The sequence below is a fragment of the Falco peregrinus genome, chromosome 15 (assembly GCF_023634155.1).
Source record: "Falco peregrinus isolate bFalPer1 chromosome 15, bFalPer1.pri, whole genome shotgun sequence".
In the NCBI taxonomy this organism is placed as follows: domain Eukaryota; kingdom Metazoa; phylum Chordata; class Aves; order Falconiformes; family Falconidae; genus Falco; species Falco peregrinus.
The window spans coordinates 6,411,352-6,423,644 of NC_073735.1; the positions used below are offsets into that span (position 1 = coordinate 6,411,352).

The window sequence follows — 12,293 nt, forward strand, 5'->3', positions numbered from 1 at the left end:
AAGGCGTTTAAGGTGTTTCTTTCATTCTTTCTGGACTTCTAGATTTAGATGCTAGCAGATAGGCTAACGGCGCCTCCAGTTCCTCCATACCGCATTATACTTCCATGCCATGTTTTTTTATTTTTGTGCTTTTTAGGGTTTTTTTCCAACTGTTTCTGGTTCTTCTCGGTGAGGAGGGGACTGCTGAGGTCAGGGGTGGGTTGTTCAGCTCAGTGTTTCCGGAGAGGAGCCAGCATCCTGGAAATCTGAAGGAAGGAAAGTGCTCCTAAATTTAAGGCACACCGACACTTGATGTTGTACGTATCTATGTTGTAACGTGTTTTTACCTTTTTCTTCTGCTCCTGTTAAAAGGCGAGTTAAGTCAAGCAGAGAGAAATAACAAGAACTGTGAGCTTTGGGCACAGTTCCAAGCTTAAATCCACAATGCATTTATTACAAGAAAATAAATAAGTACCTTTAAGTACCTGCACCCTCATCTTCCAGGGTGAGTTCACCATCATCCTACAGTTCCTGCAGGTTTCCTTGGGGACTGGGAACTAAAGATAGTGCCCAATGTGAATATGCTCCCCAAACGCTGGATGAGCATCAAGAGGATGCAAGAAGCAGGACCGCTGGCATCACCCTGATACTCTGCGTATCTTTGCAGTGGATAGGAAGGAGCCAAGGCCTCGAGCTGACTCTCCATGGACAGTCTTTCAGCAATTAGCGTGTTGCATAAGTCCAACATTTGCATGTCCTCATACATGGCCCTGGTGTCAGGCTGACAAGCCAGAGCATCTGGTGTTAGGTGCTAATTAGAGAGCATCAGACACCGTGCATGCTCCTAGACAGGTAAGTTCTTTTGACCATGGAGCTTCTTTTTCTTCTCCATGCTGTTTTTGTTCATCTGTAAGAAGTTAATACACTTTGCAAAGCACCTAAGAAGTCCTGGTGAAACATGCCCTGTTAGAGTCAGGTTTAATTAATTAATATGCAACTACCAGCTCATTCTTGCATTAGGAGTCACTTATTAAGTTTTGGCTGTGAATCTTCCTTGTCAGATAACTTATATTTCATCTACTTCTAGCAAAATTACTGAAGAGCTACTTCAGAAAAACACAGTCTGACTAAGCAAATATTTTCCCTAGGGTGATGGCAGCGTCCGCAACAAATTTGGGAAAAAAAACCCCAACACAAACCAAAAAAACCACAAGCAAGGCAAACTCCAGGGTCTCTACAAAAGCTGTTTGCTAATAAAACATTATCCCCTCAGGAAATTAATTTGTATGCTTAATTGGTTCAGAGAAATAATCTTCAGCATGATCCCTTAAGGACTTTGCCATAATCTTCTTTTATTATCCCATGCTTGCTGACAAGACCTGGAGCATTTCCTACTCACTTTTGGGATCAATATGTAGCATCACTCCTGTTTCTTTTGGATCAAACTGCCACGGAGTCAAAGGTGATATATTGGCCAGAGGCGTTGGCTTCAGCTCACTCAGTGGAAGCATGGCAAGGAGGAACGTTCAGCTGAGGGCATCTTGGCTGCATTTTGGCCTCTGACAGACTAAGGTAGCCTAGACAAGTCACTCCCTGTTTTCACATTTGCTAAAAAAATAAGTAATAATTCTGGATGCAACTCAGTTCTTTGTAGAGGGGCTAGCACAAAAGTGAAGACCCATCTAAGCTCTCACATAAATACATGTACCATCTGTCTGCCTCCAGGACAACTTCATCTACCGAGTGCCCTTCCGCAGGAAGCTGTGAGATGGGGGGGTTGCTGGAAACCATTGCACCAGTTCCGTGAAACAAGCTCCAGTTGTGCCCAGCATTGGTACTGGTTTAAACTTGGTTTACGGCGCTTCACCCAGCAAGGCTACGACCAAACCTCTCCAGGGAGAGCCATCCCTGCGGCAGCTACATCACCACGGCAGGTACCCAATGCCACATGGGGGGCAGCGGCGAAATCCTTCAGATCTGCAGGCAAAGTGGTGTGTGCCAGCACTCCTTAACCTGCTTCAGGAAAAAAAAAAAAAACCAACAACAACAACAACAACAAAAAAAAGCTGTGTGAGCTCGGGTCATCAATTTAATCAGTTTAAGCCACACCAGCTGATTCTGCCTGCAGCACTATAGGCAGAGTTACATAAACTGCCCCACCGACAGACTAACAGGCTGCTACCTCCAAAAAAAATGCAGAAGCAATGAAGTTTTTCCAACTGGCTCCAAGGTTTATAGAGTGAGTACCTGTCTGACAGTATCTGCTGTTGTTTTAAGGTTTGTCTGATAGCAATTTACGTTGTGTTTGTAGGAATAAGCTGAAATGACATTAAATGAGTTTAAGTCTCTGCAGGATTTTCATAGCTGTGCATCGTTGTTCCAGTTTGACTAGACAGCAAAGATACCAGGCAACTAAACCACATTTGCATGTAATCCAAATCTTGATTTTTTTTTGTGAAGTGCTTTGAGATCTGCTGTAAGAGGCTGTAGGAACAGAAAGCATTTCTCAGATGTATAAACAATTTTTATTTTATTGGGAGTCATAACTGAATTTATTTGTTTTGCAATATTGCGTTACTCAGCAGTTGATAATGAAAAAGTAAAAGCAGGTAATAGAAACATAAATCCTCCAAAGAGGGTTACAATTCAGAAAGTCAGTAGCAGGAGTGGACCTGCATTGTCAAACGCAATGTTCAATATGTCTCTTTCTCTGTATGATGATGTGGAAATTTAAAAATTACTCATGCTTTGATCTAACCAAACCAATAATCTAGGCACCAGATGCATAGCCCACTGGTTACCCCATATGCTGCCAAAAAGATTTCTCCAGTAATTGGCTAAAAATTGGGGTTTGGCATTTGTGTGCATAAAGGAGGCTTGGTTTAGCTTCCAATGTTTAATAAAGACCGGCTGTGGAGAATATTAGGTGTGGGTTCAAGGAAACTGATTTCAGAACATACTGCATTCTATAGCTTTGTAGTTACCGGGTAACACTTATTTTCTGGAATGAGCTCAACAAACTCATTTCCAGTTGTTTTTATTATTGCACTGGTACCTGGAGGCTTGAGGGACGGAGGCCTCGTTGTGCCAGGGAAACGGAGGCAGCGCTGTCACCAGCAGCCAAAGGCATTTCAGAACAGCAGCAGTGCCGTGCATCTACCTTTGCTGGGAGGTGATAAAAATTTGGAATTTCTACTGACAACCCCTGCCTCCCCCCCAAAAAACCCCAAAACTAAACAAAAAAACCCCCCAAAACCAAAAAGCAAACCAAACAACACCCCCCCACAAAAAAAACCCCAAAACAAACAATCCCAAAGGATCAAAATATTTTAAGTTTTTTTTAAATCAAATTTTTATGCCAAACAAGAAGAAACTTAGAAACTTTCTTTGCAAGTATTTTGGACCCAGTACATTTGTAATTGCACAGCTGCCGCCGGTGCAAGGCAGTAGGTGCTTGCAAACCCCACCCGCTGGCTTCAGAGGGTTTTGTTCGTAGTTTTCCATGCAATAAAGCTGAAGATAAAAGAAATCAATTTTCTGCAAATGAAGCTGCAAGGTTTATAATTTTAGGGATTAAGGTTTTCAACAATGAAAAGTCTGAGGCTGAGAGGAGTACTGTCCTTGGAAATACACAAGCAAGAAGGTAAGATTGTGTCAGGAAACCAGCTCTTCTCACCGTGTTACGGGGTTTATCTCAGTGTTTGTGTACTTGTACATGTGTGTGATGACACAGCTTCTAGCAGGAGCGTGCAGGAGTTTTCCTGCCATTAGCAATTGGGAGGAGAACAGAGGAAACGGAAAGAAGCCAATTTCACTGAATTTCAAAAGCATTTGACCAGACAAAGCCTGGCAGTGGGTCTGTGGATTACCAAATATTCTCCTGTTTGATGATGGCACCTGAAATCAGTTGACTACAACTTGGGGAAAAACATAGATGCTGATCCAACAGGATTTATACAGCTGCTTTCTTGCTGCTTTTTTTTTTTTTTTTTTTTTAAGAAAGCAACTGTGTGTGTCTGATGTCCTGCTAGCCTTGCAGAATCGTTTCACTGTTCCTGTCTGCCCTTTTGAGGGAAAACAGAATCCCTGGGTGTTTCTGGACGTGCTCCATTCTCTTTAGGAACTGGCAGTTGGTCAGCTGAGCCAGCACGGGTCTTCCAGGGCGCACGTTTCCAGCTGGGACCAGGAGCTGCCGAGCTGTTGTGCCCTTTTTTTCACTCGCCAGAGGAACATCAGGCTGCTGATGGGACCATCTTTAGTAAAAGCTCCGAACCCACTTCAGCCTGCCCTTAGATTCACAGCGATGTGGATGCTTTGCTTTGCTGTATCTACTCCAGATGCTTCGGTTAAAGATCAGAGAATGTCTAAAAGTTGCTGTAGCTCCTACAGCTGGGCTCGTTCTCTGGATAAACCCCATCCTGGTCCCATTACACACGCCGTTGAATTACCCAGCTGTGGTTTGCCCCGAGGAGCTCTCCCAGGGAGGCAGGCGTGCACAGGTTAAGTAGCAAGTCTCAGATAACGTGTGAGCAGTAATACCTTCTCGTTGCTCTGGGATTCTCAAAGCTTATAGTTCATGTTAGATGAGCCTCTCTAGCAAGGCTGGTTTGCTTTTTTTTTTCCCCCACCTTCTGCTTATACCATGACTTTTACTTCCCGTCGCAGATGAAATTGGGAAAAGCTGAAAATACTAAGACATGTACCCAGGGTTTGCTGCAGACTTCACACAAATTCATTCTGAGCCACTGCGTGTTATCACCAAACCAACTGATTCCTCGGTAATTTACGATCAGATTCAGGTGTTTTTACTTAGTCTCAATATTGTCTTACTCCCTTCTGATGAAACAAATACAATTCTATCACACCTGAATGGGAGAAGCAAGTCTTGTTTTTATTAAGTTATATCAAAGCAAGAAGCTATAGAGGATTTTACAGCTCAGGATTGGCTTCTAAGACACCTAGGTGTCTGGAAGACCGGGATTTCATTAACATTCTGTGTTTACTTCTCTGAAACTCCTTTTGAAAACCAAGGCTAAATACACTTAAGTTTGTATTGAAACATCATTTGTAAAGGACTAGAAATAGAAGTGATTGGAAGATATTAGGACATTTTTTAAACAGTCTTAAAATAGGAAGTCTGACAGATCATAGAATGGATTGGAAAAACTCTGAGGGGTTGTTTTTTTTTCTTTCCCCTCATAGAAGGAGTGTGCTTTGATAGGAACCTGGTGTTCCATGAAGCAAGGGTGATCCTATTGAGTGCCCACAGGAGAGCAGGAAGGTTCACCTCTCTGATCCCCATTAGCAGTCCCCATGAAGCCTAGTAGATGGGTGCACTATAGGTGAGAGCACAAAGCATGTAGAGATGCCTTCTTATCAGTGCCAATGAGAACAGAATGTTCTGGAACGTCAAAATTCTGCTCGATGTGCATTAAGCTTGCCCTCCTGGGTAAGCGTGCGCCTGTGCATCTGGAGTGTGCATCTAAAAACCTGCTAGTGATGCACCTGCAGATGTCAAGAAAATGGTCAAACCATGTCTGCAGCATCCTTTTTAATTCTTTATTGACTACTCGCAAATGAGAGCCGACAGTTCAATTTGCGTAAGATAAACTGTTACATAAATGCTGACAGTCAGTGCTGGGAGTATTTGATAAAGGCAGCGGCAGGGGAGGCACGAGCGGGCTGCTCAGCCGGAGGTGCTCACACACGGTGCAGCACTGTCCTCTTCCAGGTGGCACCATGGAAGGCTATTGATGGCTCTAATTTTCTTCCAGTGGGTAACACCAGGAATATTGCCTCCTGTAAGGGATGTGCTTGAAGGTTCCTCAGCAGAACTATGTTTGTTCCTCTGTGCTGTACTCTGCAGCACTGCTGCTGTGGATTGCTCAGCATTCAGAAGGGAAACCTGCTCTGTTTGTTGTCTTGCCAAGCCTAATTAAAATTGAGGTTAGCAGGTCACCTGCAGGCAGCCTGCCCCCTCCTCCTTCCCGCAGCCAGCAAGCAGATCAGTGCCTGCCCTTGCAAGCTGGAGGACCAACCTAACCATTGCATAGACAAGCCATAAGCCACAAAGATGCCAAGAACAGACTTTAAATTTTTAAAAAAAAATTTTTCCCCTCCTTTTTCTTTGAGGGCTTCTTTGTTGATTGGTGTTTCTCCGAGTAATATTTTTTTGGTGGTTGTAACTTATTTATATTTTTTTTTACGTCTGCTCCCCAGTAGCTAACCCTTCCCCTGACAGGGAGCAAACCCATAGGAGAGATTGTCCATCTGCCTCAACTGATCCTGCCTCACCTTTATTGTCACACCCTCTGTTTTTGTTCTGAACTGTCGCTAATTATATTTTCATAAAACTTAATTGGTCCAATGAGTTAAGGGAAAGTCAGCAAATGCCCGTGGGAAAGCAAGTGCTAAATGTGTGGCTCTTTGGAGAGCTGCTGGTACAAAGCACAGTGAAGTCCCTGATGTAATTTACATCAAGATATTGCAGCTGCGTTGTCCATACTACCCCAGGCCTGTGCTCATGTCTTCCCTGGAGTTTCTCTCTTCTTGCCCTGTATTTCTCCATCTCCCTGTGCTGCTTCTGCATGATTGTCTCCGCTCTCAGTGTGTACTGGATATTTCTCTGTTCTTCCCTTTTCTTTCTGTCTCTCTTTAATATAAAATAATAAAGATCTCGCTCCAGGGCTGTGTCTCGGGGCTTCTACCACACCCTTTGTGCCAGCAGCCAGTTTTCCCTGGGTTGTCTTTGTTTTTCGGGTTGTGGGTTTGGTGGTTTTTGTTTTTGTTTTTTTTTTTTTTCCCTGAAGCTGCACCAGGGGAGGTTTAGATTGGATATTAGGAAAAAATTCTTCATTGCCAGGGTTATCGAGCATTGGACCAGGCTGCCCAGGGAGGTGGTTGAGTCGCCATCCTTCGGGGGATTTAAAAGACCTGTGGATGTGGCACCTGGGGACATGGGATAGTGGTGGGCTTGGCAGCGCTGGGTTAACTGTTGGGCTCGTCATCTTAAAAGTCTCTTCCAACCTAAATGATTCTATGATGTTCCACCTGAGGAGAAGGCTTTCTTTGAACAGTGGAAAGACAATCAGCCCTCTTCAGGTCTGGAGGTGGGGAGGGCTTGCAGAGGGTTGATTTTTGTATGTTTTGGGAGTTTATTATTATTTTTTTTAATCTCCATGGCAAGTAAAGTGACTGCTAGAGTAGAAATAACACAGCTTTCCAGACCTTTTGGCAACAGCAGCTATGCGGAGGGAAAAGCATCCTTCAAGTGTCTGAAGGAGTGGGATTATGATTGAGATGCACATACAGCAGGGTTTTATTTTTAAGCCATTTATACTGAACATTAAAAAAATTATTTTAAAACAGAGCTTTTAGTGGTGGGAAATGTGCTGTTAAAGGGAACCATGAAGGAGTGGTGGATGGGGAAAGAAAAAAAAAAAAGCACAAGAGAGGAGAATACCACAAAATGTGTGTAACTTTCATTAGCATTAAAAGCTATATGTAAGGCAATGATTACTTTAAGCTATTTTGAGAAAAGTCTAACAACCTTTTGATTTCCAAGTGTCTCCATGGCAAATATTGTGTGGCTGGCAGAAAGCAGTAAGGATGCTTCCTCCTTCACACCCCCACCACTCCCTTGTAAAAAAAAATAAAAGGGAGATACAGAAAGTTCATTAGTGACGTCAGCAGGAATTGAGGACTGTCACCTCAGCTTAGCTATTAATTCATTTTTTTGGGGTGTCCCTGGAGACTTCCCTGTGACCAAGGATACCTCTGTGGAAACTGTGGCTAATCAGTCTGCTTCTGAGCACTTTGGTTATGAGGTTTAATCAGTCCATCGGAACATTTCTTACTGATGTTTGTTCTGTGAAACTTCTCATCTTTAACTCTTTTAAGGCTGCAGTTAATTTTCATTAACGATGATGGAAATGAAGCAGGGTTGGATAGAAAACTAGTCTCGTGTCCTGTGGATAACCTACAGCTCAGGCAGAGGTAGGAGCTTGGAAACTCCAAGAATTTAAGGCCAAAATAACAATGTCAGGGCTATCAGTTTCTCAGTATCCCAGAATTTTTTTGTCATTAAACCTATGCCTCAACAGTGTACTCTACTAAAACAAAAAAACCCTCAAACACCTCCCCCTGCCCCCCCCCAAAAGCTGCATTGCAATGTCCCATTAACTTCTGCCAGTGAAAAGCTCCAGTTCATCAGGAAACTCCCCAAATAGTAAGTTTTTATTTGCAGATGGAATGAGCATTATTTTAACACTTCAGAGCTGCCATGGAAAGGGGAAAAGGGGAATTCTGGCTTCCATCCGCCTGTATTCGTATATATGTCTCAACAATTTCATGGCTGTTGCATTAAAGGCGCTATAAAAGTGTAAATCCTGACTGCACGTTTCTAATCCACATGTCGAAGAATAACGCCACATCAAATCAAGTGCTTAATTAAACTCTGACTGGGTTAATGCCCCAAAGGCAGCACCTACTTGTGCATATTTATGCTGCCACAAGGCGAGTTAAGTACAGACCTAAAGGGAAAGTATGGTATGTTCAAAGTGTCACGAAGCACCAGGTAATCCGTGTTCACAAAAAGATAAGGATCAATGGAAAAGTTAAGGTGGATCATCCGCAGCCATTCTAGGCTGGGGTTGCCATGGTGACTTGAACCCAAAGCTCCTGGATGTATTTAATTTCTATTATAAAGACTCTGAGTCGAGCAGAGCAATTATGATTGATTTATGGCCCCTGGAACAGCAGAACTTCCCAAAGCCATGCTGCCTTTACAAGCGGGGTAACTGTGAGTGCACCCATTCCACCCGCCACCCCGTGTATTTAATCTGCTATTTCTTAGCTTGAAATGGTCTCTGGTCCACTGGGGGGGGCGGTTGTTGCTGTTCCTACCACCGCGGAGTAATGCCAGGACTGGCTGGCCTCGAGCCCCCAGCAGCGGTTGCAGGGAGGATGCAGAGGGATGCGTCTGCTCCGCTACCCAGCACCCGAGAGGACCCAGCACCAGAGAGGACCCAGCACTGGGGCTGGTCAGGTGTAAGGGGGACACCTGCGTCACAAGGGAGAGGGAAAGAAGGAGAGGCAGGGAAGGAACTCACAGAAGTGGCAGCTGCATCTTAAACTTATGCAATTCCTGCGACAGCTGCAGGATGAATCTGCTGCCAAGGAGGGCTGTCGCTACCGAGAGCGCGCGTAGCAGCTAAGGCACTCTGGGCTTCAATACGTGCTCTGCTGGCCACGCTTTCTTTGCCCAGATGATTTTCCCTCACTGTCCAGTGTTGCCCAGGGCTGTCAGCTTGGGTTGTAGAGATGCTTCCAAGCAGCCAGGTCCGCGCAGCAGTGCAGCCTCTTGTGGAGGTGCTGGCCCCAGAGCAGCTGCACTGGTGCTGCTTCTCTCTGGAGTGAATTGGGGTGGGCGCTGGCACGGGTCGTGGTTGCAGAGCTGGCTCCCTTGCAGGCAGCTCACTCGTCTCTGTACTGCTCTGACTGTACAGGGGAGTGACACAGAAAGGGAAAAATGGCAAGCTGCGTGTGCTCCAGCTCCCTTCTGGCTTCAGAAAGGCTTGCAATTCCAATGCACCTCCCATACTGGCTGCTCAGACGAGCTTCACCTTCCATGACACGGGAATGCATCTCCTTTGGCTTTGCCTTCTTTTTGTGCTATAGGAGGGATTAGAAAAGAAAGACTTGGTGGTCCTGCAGGCTGTGAGGTGTTTATCATCTCTGCACAGCCCGCTGCCTTCGGCCACCTCTGCAGCACGGGCATCCCTCTGAGCTCATCGATACGCCCCAACCAAGGTGACACCTCCAGGAAGTCTCCCATGCTGGTTTCTTGGTCACAACCAGCATGGCTTTTCACTGCCCACTAATTTTCTTAATCAATAACTATAATCTATGTACAACTCAGTTGTATCCAGCTCTCGGAGCCCGTAGACTTCTGTACCAGCTTTAGCATCTTTATCCCAGTGGGACGTCTTGTCTTGTTGCTTGGCAGCACTTTCATCTCCCCTGCAGATAGCTAGCGTGTTGGTTTGCTTAGGAGGGAAACAGGTTTTGCATTGACGAGATGGTGCAGAGAAGATGAAGCCAGACTCTTTTTGGTGAAGGGACAAGAGAAAATGGATAAAAATTGAAACACAGGAAATTCTGACTGAGCAGTAAAAAACAACTTTTTTTTTTTTTTTTTTTAATGAGGGTTGTTGGTGACCTGCAGAGGTCATGGAGTTCCATCCCTGGAGGGGTTAAAAACCTGGCTGGACACAGCTCTGGGCAACCTGCTCTAGGTGCCCCTGCCTGGGCAGGGTTTGGACTAGATAATCTCCAAAGGCCCCTGCCAGCCTCACCCATTCTGTGATTCTGTGCCAAGGTAAGCCATCTATTCCAGAGGGAAGGAATGCAGAGGGTAGATATTCACCAGACACAAATCACTGACCTCAGGGGACTGATGGTGCTGCTCGCTCCTTGGCAAGCTGAGCACAGCCACAGGGGCAGCAATGTGAGCCCATTCCATTGCAGGAAAAAAAGCTAAAAACTTGCACCATACTACAAAGCAATCAAAAATATTTATATTGCCTATTGTAATCCTTTTGTTCTTCTCTGTATTATACAGTATAATGAAGCAGACCTAGGATATAATATCCTTATTGTGTGTTAGGCTGTCAAAGAATGACAGTACTGTTAACCCCAGGATGTTTAGTGAATTTACAGTTTGGTATTTTAAAGAATGAAATCATCATCCCCCTGTTGCTTTAATTCTGCTGAAGGGCTGAGCTATATCAGCCACCAAGAGGCTTCCTAGTGATTCCAGCCCAGGCTGCAGGAACTTATTCCCCTTGTTCCTCCTGATGCTTGAAGCCCACCCTGCCTTCATCTTTCAGGAAAACATGGACAGCCTCTGCAGAGCCAACTAATCTGCAAGAAAAATGTTTGTTTTCCTATTAAGAATAAATTCTCTAGAATCCTTAACTGACAACTTCAAATGTTCTTTTAGTAGTGGTCCTTCACCATGGAAGCTGGTTGTTCAGGATGAAGCCATAGCAGGGTGTTTATACATGAATGTATTTCCCAGCTCTACCAACCCTCGCTGCCTATGGACAAGAGGAGGGAGTTTGCTTTGCTGAAGCACCATCACGTTTGCGTGATGTTAGCTTAGTACTATCGCAGCCTTGCTGTTGGGCTCACAATTTCTTTGGAATTTCCATTTAAGAAGGAGATAACGCTCCTGCTCTGACCTGAGAGCTCATGTCTGTCCTTGGGAGTCAACTATCTACTAGAAAATGTTCTCAGGAGGGTTTTTTCCAACTGTTTTGTTTATAAGGGCACAAAGGAAACAGGTTAACAATGCTGAAAAGCCATGATTCAAGTGCTGTGTCTTTAAACTAGCCCATCATTTTGGAAAGTAGCTGGCAGTCTAGACTAACAGATCTTGCATAAATTAAGGAGGCGTTTTAGTTCACTGGTTTCTATCCTCATGTCTTAGGCAAGGTTATAATCATTTGGGAGGTAACCCTGTCTGGTTGTACACGGTTAATATCTGTCATGCCTAGCTGTTTAAATCATATAACAAAAAATAAACCTCCAACTGGAAAAAAAATACCTCCCCCCCCCAAAAAAACCCCCAACAAAACAAAACCAAACAAAATAAAAACCAAAACAAAACCAAACTCCCCCAAAACCCCAAAGTCTTTCCCACTCAGGCAGGACTGTTGGGACTTTGCTTGTGAGTTTGCAGCATGGCTTGAATAGGAGATGTGAGCACAGTCCCTGTTTGATATGTTAGAGGAGGAGCTCTCCTGGGAATGCAACCGAGGCTCTGTGGCCGTAGGTTAGAGCATCGCCTGCACGGCTGGAAGGACCTGTAGCTGCAGTAACAGTCAGATGAGGATGATTTACCTGCATGAAATCATGGTGATGTCCTTATTGCTGGGATAGGTTGGTTGGTGTCAAGAATGAGGCACTACTACACCATCATCTCCTCCCCTCCAAGCCCTTGATAGCCTCATCACCCAGGTGAGACTACCCAGATGGAGGGGGTGTGGGCTGCTTCCACTACGGAGCACACCGCTGCGTTTAGGATATGACTTCTGGTTTTAAGCCTAATGCCAATTGAAGTGTTGCCTTCATAGGGTCGTCTTTTTTCCTTGGAGTGAATTGCTCATGGGTGACTTTTGACAGCCTACAGAGAGCTACTGATGGTGCCATGAACGGCAGGAGATCCTCGTGCTGTGGAGCAGGATTTCTTCCAGCCAGAGCCTGGTGGCAGCAAAGGCTGCTGCCATTCTCCCTCCAAAGCCACGAGGCAA

The 12,293-nt window shown here is 44.9% G+C and overlaps 1 long non-coding RNA gene across 2 annotated transcripts in view; it reads left to right on the forward strand.

The window, feature by feature from the left end:
- The first annotated feature begins 2,116 nt into the window (after positions 1-2,116).
- The window catches only part of LOC114012860 (uncharacterized), a 52,895-nt gene continuing 42,718 nt past the window's right edge, over positions 2,117-12,293 (forward strand). For both annotated transcript variants that reach the window (XR_003555576.2, XR_003555578.2), the window contains exon 1: positions 2,117-2,218. This is a non-coding gene — a long non-coding RNA (uncharacterized LOC114012860). The remainder of the gene's footprint in view (positions 2,219-12,293) is intronic.